We start from the raw sequence: 10,446 nt of genomic DNA on the forward strand, positions 1-10,446 counted from the left end.
TTAACTTTAATTTATTTATAACTTAATTATTTTTATAAACATAATTATTTTTATAACGTAAATATGGTTTTATTCCGATACTAAAATAGCGAGTTACTTTGATTTTCGGTTAAAAACTACAAAAATTTGAAGAACATCTCGCCTGTACATTTTGATTCAATAAACTGATTTATTTTCTGCTTCCCTTCTTACCATTATTTTTTTTTTTTTAAGTGAAAAATGACTCTTCTACATTACTGTTAGAAAATTTGACGGTTCATCAGGTTGTCATCTAAATAAAATTCGAGCAAATAGTATTGTATTTGTAATGGCGAAAATATCCAAATGATAAAATAAACATGAACTTTTTTTACAGTGTTAAAATTAAAAAACTTAAGTACTCGGGTTCCTATGATTTTATTATTTTACTAATAACTTATTCTGGTATGTTATATTGAAATATCTGATATATGTTATATTGAAATATCTGATATATGTTATATTGAAATATCTGATATATGTATTTTGAAATATCTGATATATGTATATTGAAATATCTGATATATCTGGAGAAAAACAAATTTCTAACCAAATGTTCCTTGAGTCAGGAAGAGACAAAAAATACCTGTTGATTTTTTTGAAATATACTTTCTATCACAAACGCCTTAAAACTTTGTTCTCGATAAAAATAATTTCAGATGATTTTAATCCTTCATCTCTTATTAACCTCGTTATATCATGCTTTTGATCAAAGTTCAGCAGCGTGTGCGTTCTTTCTCTCCTAAATATTAATTTGATCCCTACACACGTTTTTTATTCCATTACTTATAAGGACTCGTAAAATATATATTAACGGCCCGGATTAGAGAATAACTGAATTATCTTCTTCAAAAATGGCAGTTATTTAATTTAAATTTGATACTTTTGTGTGTGATCATATCTCAGTGTCAACCATATCGGTGTCACGTATCAATGACATCCAATAAAAATCTAACTGTCAATGAACTTATTAACTGAGGTGAACTTATAAACTGAGGTGAACTATTTAGAGATAAAAGAATTCTTTGCATGCATTCTGAGATGTATAAAGCAAGATTTTGGAAATGTTTAATTAATTTTTTTTAAGTACTTTGAAAACTCTGGTATTTGATAACTCCTTTAATATTTACGCGATTTCGTTATAAATTTGTTATATAGATAACTATTAATCTAACTAAGTAATAACTATTGTTATTTTAATTAAGAATATGATTATGATTGTAGAATATGATTGTATTAAGATACTTAAATTGTTAATTACTTCGATTTCTGAATTGGATTAAAAATAATAAGGGCGTTTCGTTACATTCACAAAGATGATAAGCTTCATAAGGATAAAAAAGAAAAAAAGATTGGTTTTTAAAAAATAATTTCTTTTAGATAATAAACATTTAGCTATAATCCCATTACCGATAAAGTGATTTAAAAAACATTTTCGTGGTTTTCCTTAGCGTGTAACAAAAATTTTTATAATTTCAATTAAAATAGGTTATTTTTATAGCAATTGTACTTCGATACTTAACTCACTTTTCGACTTACTTTAATTTCTGGGTTCAGTTAATAAGAAGAGCTTTTCGTTCTTTTCAGAAATATGGTACCCTTTCTATAAGAGTTAATAAAAATTAAAAAATGGCTGTTCGTAAAAAATATTTTCATTGAGATGATGATGAACACTTTGCTTGAATCCTATTACTATCACCAACCAATTTAAAAAACATTTTCATGGTTTTCCTTTGCGTGTAACGCAAAATGCGATTATTTTGATTTAATCTTAATTAAAAGAAACTAATCTTTTAATTTTCATAAATATAATTTTGCTCCGATGCTTAAAGTGCAAATTATTTTATTTTATGTACTAATAAAAGCAATCTGAAAAACATTTTCGTTTGTTTTTCTTAGCGTGTAACGCAAAATTTGATAATGTTAATTTCAATTTAATCTTCATTATAATGAATTATTTTTATAACTTTCATAAATATGGTTTTATTCCGATACTTAAATAGCGAGCTACTCTGATTTTCGGGTTGAGTTAAGAACTACAAAAATATGAAGAACATCTCGTTATATTCACAAAGAAGTCTCTCAAAGATAATTTTAAAAAATGATTCATTATAAAAAAATTCATTGCGATTACTGAACTTTTAAATGGAATCAAGCAATCTGAAAGATATTTTCATGGTTCCCCTTTACGTGTAATGCAAAATATGATTGTTTTCTCGAACTTTCATTCAAGCAAGAAAAGAAAAAAAAAAACATTAATACCACTACTAACCACTCCAAAAACCATAGTAAACGCTTTATTATAAAACTGATACGCCGAAAATTTGGAATTATGAAGAACTTGCCTGTATATTTTGATTCAATAAACTGGTTTATTTTCTGCTTCCCTTCTTACAGTTTTAAGTGAAAAATGAGAACTTCTTACATCTTCTGACTCTTCTACATTACTGTAAGAAACTTTGACGGGTCATTAGATTGTCTTTTGTCAACATCTGAATGAAATTAGAGTAAATAGTATTGTATTTGTAATGGCGAAAATATCAGAATGATGAAATAAACATGAACTTTTTATTCAGTGTTAAAATTCAAAAACTTAAGTACTTGGATTCCTGTGATTTTATTATTTTACTAATAACTTATTCTAGTATGTTATATTAAAATATCTGATATATCTGGAGAAAAAAAAATTTCTAGCCAAATATTCTTTGAGTACTATTCAGCTATACTATTTCAGCATGAAAATTGGGTTTTAACTTCTAAAATAAATTGATATAAATTAACACATTTAGTTATATTTTTTAATCAAACCATTTTATGTAAAATAATATGTTTCTTAAAAATCTAGCAAATCTTTTTCGTGTATTACATGACCAAGTTTAATCATAATGAACAACTGAAAATGTGTTTCGCTCATTATAATTATGTAAAGTCACACTTTAGAGCCATATTAAATACTAAATAAAAAAATTTAAATAATTTTTTCTTTTTCAATTTTGTTGTTATGTCTTTCTGTTTTGCGCGTATTCCACAGTGTAATTAAACACTGATATATTCATTGTTTACTCTTTTTTACTCCATACGAAGAACAGGTTGTTGTTGCTGACGTATGCAATTAGGCATAGAGGGTGCGATTGTTCTTATTTTTCAGTGGCGCCATCTGTGACCAAGAATTCGACTTCTGCCACACCATACATAACACCCATTTATAAGGAGGACCCATTCATTCATCCACAGATCGTAATTTTAACCTGAATCCGAGAACGATCGATCTCCAATCCAGTACCCCCAGAGGTTTTGATTTGTTACGGGAACATGGAGGACTTTGCGACACGGCAGAATTTAACGTGCATCAGTCACCAACTACACGGGGAGACTTCGGCCGGTGGAGTTCGAACCCGAACCCACGAGCTCTCGGACATGGGCCCAGCGCCCTACCGACCATGCTACCCCGGCCATAAGTAAAAAGTGGATTTTGCAATCGTTCTTGAGGCACAGTTCAGGATTTTAAAAGAAGACCGAGTAACTCCTTCTATGCACTACCAAGAACAATGAAAAATACATACTCATAATGGAAATTCCTATCCCGGTAATTTAAAAGTTTAAGGTTTTCAGTAACATGGCTAAAAGGGAGATTTAAAATTCCTTTTGTAAAGCTAAAATATCTCAAAAATTTTACTACATATTTAATTAAGTAAAATTTTTATATGTATCTTACACTGTACTGTAAATACAAATTTTACTTACTAAGTAAAATTTGTATATGTATCTTATGCAGTGGCGTATGCAGAATTTTTTCAAGGGGGGTGTTCATAATTTACTGCAGCTACTAAAAGAAATTCGAGTATGCAATAAAGCACTATTATTTCTCTAATTTAGACAGCTAGACAGTTTTGACTTTTTATTTAGACAACATTGTTTAGTTAAATTTTGATTTGATTTTTTAAGTTTAAGAACATAATGTAATATCTTCTCGCATGTAATATCTTCTGAAAAAAGTCCAATGTCATATGGGTGGGAAGTAACACTTTGAGGGCCACTTTCACATTCATCAGATTTTGTTATGCTAGAAACGTTTTCTTCAACGGAAGTATCACATTTCTGTACAACAGAAAAACTTACATTGTACTCCGTTCCCCTTTTTATATAATTTTTCACCGCATCTCCAAAATTCTCGAATTGTCTCAAAGAAGACAGAACGTCTAAGATTCCAGAATCATCGCGTAAAGACCTCGCGAATGACAGCCAGTCTCGAAAACTATCGCGACTGGCAGAACAGAAAGGAACCAGTCCATAACAGTACCACGTGAATTTGGTTTCAAAAGTACAACCCTATTATAGTAAATGTTTTTTTCAGTATTCTGAGAAATACCGTGAGATAAAAAGGTAGGCATAAGGCAAATAAAAATTTATAGTCTTAAAAAATAATACCCGCATAATTTCTACTAAAATTTTTATTTTTGCCATTTTGTCTGAGCTCAAGGGGGGTGTTCAAACCCCTAAACCCCTCCCTTGCGTACGCCACTGATCTTATGAATCAAGTACTTAAAGGTACTTTTTTATACGTGATGAAAATGAAATAAAGTTATCTCCTAAGTTTGAGTGCTACTTATAATGTTTAAAGATAGGAAACATTTATCGGATTAAATATTAATAGCGGGGGTGAATTTAATAATGTGATGTCATAAACTGGTTAAAATTAAATTGCTTAAATTGTCTTTGTATATAAATAGTGGACGGTCCACAAGTATGATTTCTTAGATTTTGCTTCTTTTACTAGCATTATTTTGTAAAATAAAAAGATGCTTGGTCAAAATTCTAAATCTTTCGATTCTTCAAATCGATTATTACAAAATCTTTGTGTTGATACAGAAAAAGATGTTCTGAAGAAATGACTGAAAACTAAATATCAGGACAAATGAGGATAATTTTACATGCAACCCATTTGTCAATTTTGTTTCTATCCATCGTGTCTTCTTCTTAAATTTCTCCTTAAATCAACTTAATGACTATTAAAATAAGAGAAGATTGGTTGCAAACAAGACATTAATATATAATTTATTAAAAATAATACATAAAGTAATCAAGACGGATAAAATAAAATTGTCAAGATATCTGGAGAAGTTTATTTTTTATTACAACCTTAATTGTTATACTAAATAAACCATGTGTTCATTTATTAGTTCAATAACGTATCAGTAAAAACTTATTGCAACATTTCACATATTTCAATAGCAGTTTTGACAACTGTAGAGATTTCTTACCTCTACTATGTTAAATATAAGTTTAATCTGCGTAATTTAATCTACACAAATAATCAAATGAAGGCTATTAAATCAATTAACCAGTATGTTTTGGAAAGCTAATTATATTGTTTTAAATTCTGATTTTAATTATAAAATCAGAATGCGAGATATATAACTTGCAACATTTTAATATTTCAACAGATTTTTTCTGACAAAATTGTTATAAGTCGGAACAAATTAGATTTGACAATAAAATTCAGTATCATCTTCTTACATGTCATATTTTGCTGGCATTTCAGTATTTCTTTTTCTCTTTAAAAGATAGAACAAGTTTATGTTACATTGGAAATAAGATAATTTTCAATTTTCTATAGGTTCAAAGTATATTAAAAACGAAAAATAGGTAATGGGTGTAAATAAGTTTTTGCTAATTTGGTTGGCTATAGTAATGGAGATAAACTATCCTGTTCAGTTCTTGCTAAATAGCCATCCAGGTCCTTAAGAAGTTAAACATGTGGCAGCAAAACTAAGAAGATGTATTTTATTATGTTTATATTCACCACAACATTCAATATTTAATTTCAAAAACTTGTAAATTCGTGGTAACGAAATGTGTGGTTTTTCAAATTTTAATTTTAACTTTATAATTACGACACTAATGCTACAGTTTTCTTAATTTATTAAGGACAATATAAGTCCTGTTAAAATATTAAGATACAGACTACTACAAGCATAAAAACTTAATTTTTCTAAATGAAATTTCAAATTTAAGAAAATAAATAAAAAAAAGTTTCAAATCTTTGAAAAAATTAAAATTCGCCAAAAATTGACGTCTACGTCCTGAAGGTTCTAGTAAATTGCAGAGTAAATTTTACTTAGAGTTTTTCGTTGAGTTTTGCCGTTGTAGATTATTTAGAGATTTGCAAGTTTTTATTGGAGTTTTACTAATTTTAATTGAATTTAATTTTAGTAGAGAAAATAATGTTCCACTGCTCATACATTCTAAAAGAAAAAATAGTGGCACTATATAAAAATGGAAAATCCATCACAGAAATTAGTTGGGTATTGAATATGTCGTATTATACAGCTAGAACATGGCATTTGAGGCAAATAAATTGTATTTTTAAGTTGAAAATTCGTAATTTAAAGATATATATTTCGAAATAAATTCCTTATTACTTAAGTGTATTAAATTGTAATCAGCATCTGATTTTATTTTTAAATTTTTCATGTATTGTTGCAAAAAAAAATTAGTTTCTCAAAACTATTTGCATTATTAACTCTTTAAACGAACCCTCTATTTTTTTGTAAATTTATGTTAAACTACATTTCAGATTTTTTTGTAAAATAAAAGTTCATGGAGCCTATTATTTTTTATAGTTTGCCTAAAAGTAATTTGGTTTTTAAGACCTATGATGAGTTGTAAAATTTTACCTACAGTAAAGTATTGACCATTCAGTACTTATAAAAAACCGAATTAAAATTATGAATAATTTATAAACAAACGGATAAATATCCAAATATGCAAAAAAAAATTTTTTTTATTCAGAGAAAGTACGTTTCTGTGTCCGATTTCGAAACTTAATAGTTAGCACTAAATAATTTTCATATATGAGGTCACCCTCAGGAACCATTAAGATTGACACTTAGTATGTGAAAATCAGATCATTAGAACGAAAGTTATTGAGGGTGGTTATGAGGGAAAGTTATTATTATTATAATTATTTTTTTTTTTTTGGTCCACTGTACAATGCTAACATGAATTCGCAGATATTCAATTGTTAATAGTTTTAGTAGTTCCTGTACTTAAGTGAAAAAAGAAATATTTCTTAAAAATGTGTTTTCTTTCTCACAAAAGAGAGAATAAAATTGCCTAAATATAGAAAATCGTTAAGTTGTAGCAAAATACGAGGATTTTCTTTTGAGAAACAGTAGAGTATGATGGGAGTAGTGAGGTAAGAGATTTTTCTATATTCCTCTCACACATCGAATATGCTATCAATTTAAGAGTAATTGTCTCTAATACTGGAAGTAGATTAATATCGTACTTGAGAGCTATGAAGACTTCGTAGTTCATTTTGTTATTTATTTTGTTTCATGAAATTTCTTCAATATTTTTTTAGATAAATAGTAATTTTTCTCCCTATTAATTTCAACAAAATTTTAAAATCACAAAAATTTCGGGACATCTATGGAAATGTTTAATAATTAAGAATACTTTCTTTATCTTATTTTTTTAAAGGAAATTAAGGATTACTTTGAGCCCTGATTATGTACTACTATAAAGCAGTTACATGTTTTGGTGCATGAAATGTTCTGTTATAATTTAATTTTCATAGTGTATTTCAATTATGATTACTTTTATAAAACTTAATTTAATTAGTTATGAAGTTAAGATTTTAAGTATATTTAGAAAAATTCAATTTGTTTAAAAGTAGTATTCCTCTTCATTTTATAAATTTTTTTTTAGTAAACACAAAGAGAAAAAAAAAAGGAAGAGAGAGAGACTAAGTCAGTAGAAAAATCATTTATTTATTATAAAATGAAAACAATTTAGACATACATTTGGATCAAAAATACCACAGCTACCTACATTATAAGAAAAATCCAGTACATTTTACAAATTAAATAAATAAAATTTTTAGTCTATGAACAAAATGTAAAATTCTTCTTTTACAGGAGCTCTTTAAAAGCAGTTAAGATAAATAAAATACCAAAAGTAATACTTTTCGATGTGAGTGACAGTCATACATTTCATTCATAATTCTAAATATTTATTAGGCGCCTATTTAACTTTTGAAAGTTTTAGATTACAAGATATAAATATGATAGGCATGCTACAAAAATTTGAAAACAAAATGACAAAAATTTGACAACAGTTTAGAACAATCATGTTTGAAATTACAAAAGTGCTGGTATTTCTTTTTAATGTTAAGACACTTTATGTAATAAAATGAAACAAAACATTCTAAAATACTATTTATATTGCAATACCAGAGCCATTATAGGGGTAGAGGAAAACAGAGCCATATGACTAGATCTCAATGATTTTACACTGAGATCAGGGTAAACCCGAAAAAAAAATTGTTTTTTTTTCATTGCTTTTTATAACAAATCAACTCTAGTTATTAAGTTTATAATAGAATAATATTTATATTTCCATCACTTCTATATTCTGCGCTTTAAAATTTTTTAATTAACTTTTTTAAAAACATTTATTATTAGAAGAGAGAGATAATGTACTAAGGTGTTGAGTTAATCAATCACAATATAAAAAAAAGGATGATATAAAAAAATGCTACTATATACTTTATTAACTCAAATTTACCCAAGTACTATTAACTATATCATTAAAACAAATTAAAATGTTCAAAACATTATTTTAATCAACATTACTTTCAAGTAGTCAAAATGTATACTAGTCCAATCAGCTTTCTTCATAACATTCATTTGGGTCACCTAGAAATATCTATTTCTGTACTGAGGGACCAAAACTGGATTTTCAACAAGACTGACCTGGCAGTCGTAACAATACTCAGGTCAGAACTGTGAAAAATTCAGTCAATGCAGGAGCCTTATTTCCACATGTAACTGATGATGATGACAACCTAGAACAAAACTAAAAGCATTGCAACTGAATATACATAACACGAATCACAATTTGTGTTACAATACAACTTGTGCTTTTCAATATTATTCTAAATTTTAAAAATATCACTTATAGTAGTAATGTTATCATAGCAGCATCAAACAAATAATAAAATATGTAAACAGAGAACTTTAACACATGTAAACTAAGTTTTAAAACCAACAATATAATAAAATGGGAATCAATATTTTTATTTGAATACCATTTAAGCATATTCATGCAAAAAAAGTTGATAATTTTATTGGGTATTTTAAAATCAAGGTGCAAAATATTATTAATTTAACCTTTTCCTCATACGAAATTTAAAAGTGGTTTCCTTCCAACCTTGTATTATTAAAGTTATAACTCATTTGTCACTCCTTTTTCCTTTCAAATAACATTCAAGAAAATTCAATACACAGAAGTAATTTAACAAATTACACATAACTCCCACTTCAGACATACAGGCACACTGAGGTTGTTGAAGGAGCTTTAAAATAATGCGTTTTATGAGTTGATAAGAAAGTCAACCTATAACAAAACAACACATCATTACATTACAAGTGTTACATATTTGTGCTTCCTATCAACCATCAAAATTTTATTCTACTCCTTTCGTATTATTCCAAACTATAATATCAATTTTCAAAATGTCACTTATAGTAATGTTTAATAAGCAGAATCTCACAAATAATAAGAAATGTAAACTATATATAATATATTAACTCTAATTTACCCTAGTACTATTAACTACATCATTAAAACAAATTAAAATGTATACTAATCCAATCAGTTTTCTTCATAACATTCATTTGGTTCACCTAGATTTCTATTTCTGTAGGTACTGAAGGATCAAAACTGGATTTTCAACAAGACTGACCTGGTAGTCGTGACAATACTCAGGTCAGAACTGTGAGAAATTCAGTAAATGCAGGAGCCTTATTTCCATATGTAACTGATGATGATAACAACCTAGAACTAAACTAGAAGCATTGCAACTGAATATACAAATCACGAAGCACAATTTGTGTTACAATACAACTTGTGCTTTTCAATATTATTCTAAATTTTAAAAAAATCATTTATAGTAGTAATGTAATCATAGAAGCATCAAACAAATAATAAAATATGTAAACAGAGAACTTTAACACATGTAAACTAATTTTTAAAACCAACAATGAAAAAAATGTGAATCAATATTTTTATTTTAATACCACTAAAGCATATTCATACAAGAAAAGTTGATAATTTTAAATCACGGTGCAAAATATTATTAATTTAACCTTTTACTCATAAGAAACAAAAAAGTGGTTTCCATCCAACCTTGTTTTATTACAGTTATAACTTATTTGTCATTCATATTTCCTTTCAAATAATATTCAATACACACACACACACACACAAAAATAATCTTTATAATTAACAACAAAAATTCTTGCTTTAAATAAAAACACAGATCCGACAATAATGCTAAGAAAAGTGATGAAAATGATACCTGCAATATGCAATGCTAGCCAGTAAAAATGTCGACACCAAGAGCTATTTAATATTAATTCA

General features: G+C 27.3%; 1 long non-coding RNA gene across 1 annotated transcript; it reads left to right on the plus strand.

Annotated features, from left to right (window-relative positions):
- The first annotated feature begins 5,686 nt into the window (after positions 1 to 5,686).
- On the plus strand, positions 5,687 to 10,037 carry LOC147812025 (uncharacterized). The gene is made up of 2 exons (XR_015433202.1): positions 5,687 to 7,216; positions 9,731 to 10,037. It is a non-coding gene; the product is annotated as an uncharacterized LOC147812025 (long non-coding RNA).
- The last annotated feature ends 409 nt before the right edge of the window (positions 10,038 to 10,446 follow it).

This window comes from Parasteatoda tepidariorum, chromosome 4 (assembly GCF_982258835.1).
Source record: "Parasteatoda tepidariorum strain Cologne lab strain chromosome 4, Ptep-v5.0, whole genome shotgun sequence".
NCBI classification, from domain to species: Eukaryota; Metazoa; Arthropoda; class Arachnida; order Araneae; family Theridiidae; genus Parasteatoda; species Parasteatoda tepidariorum.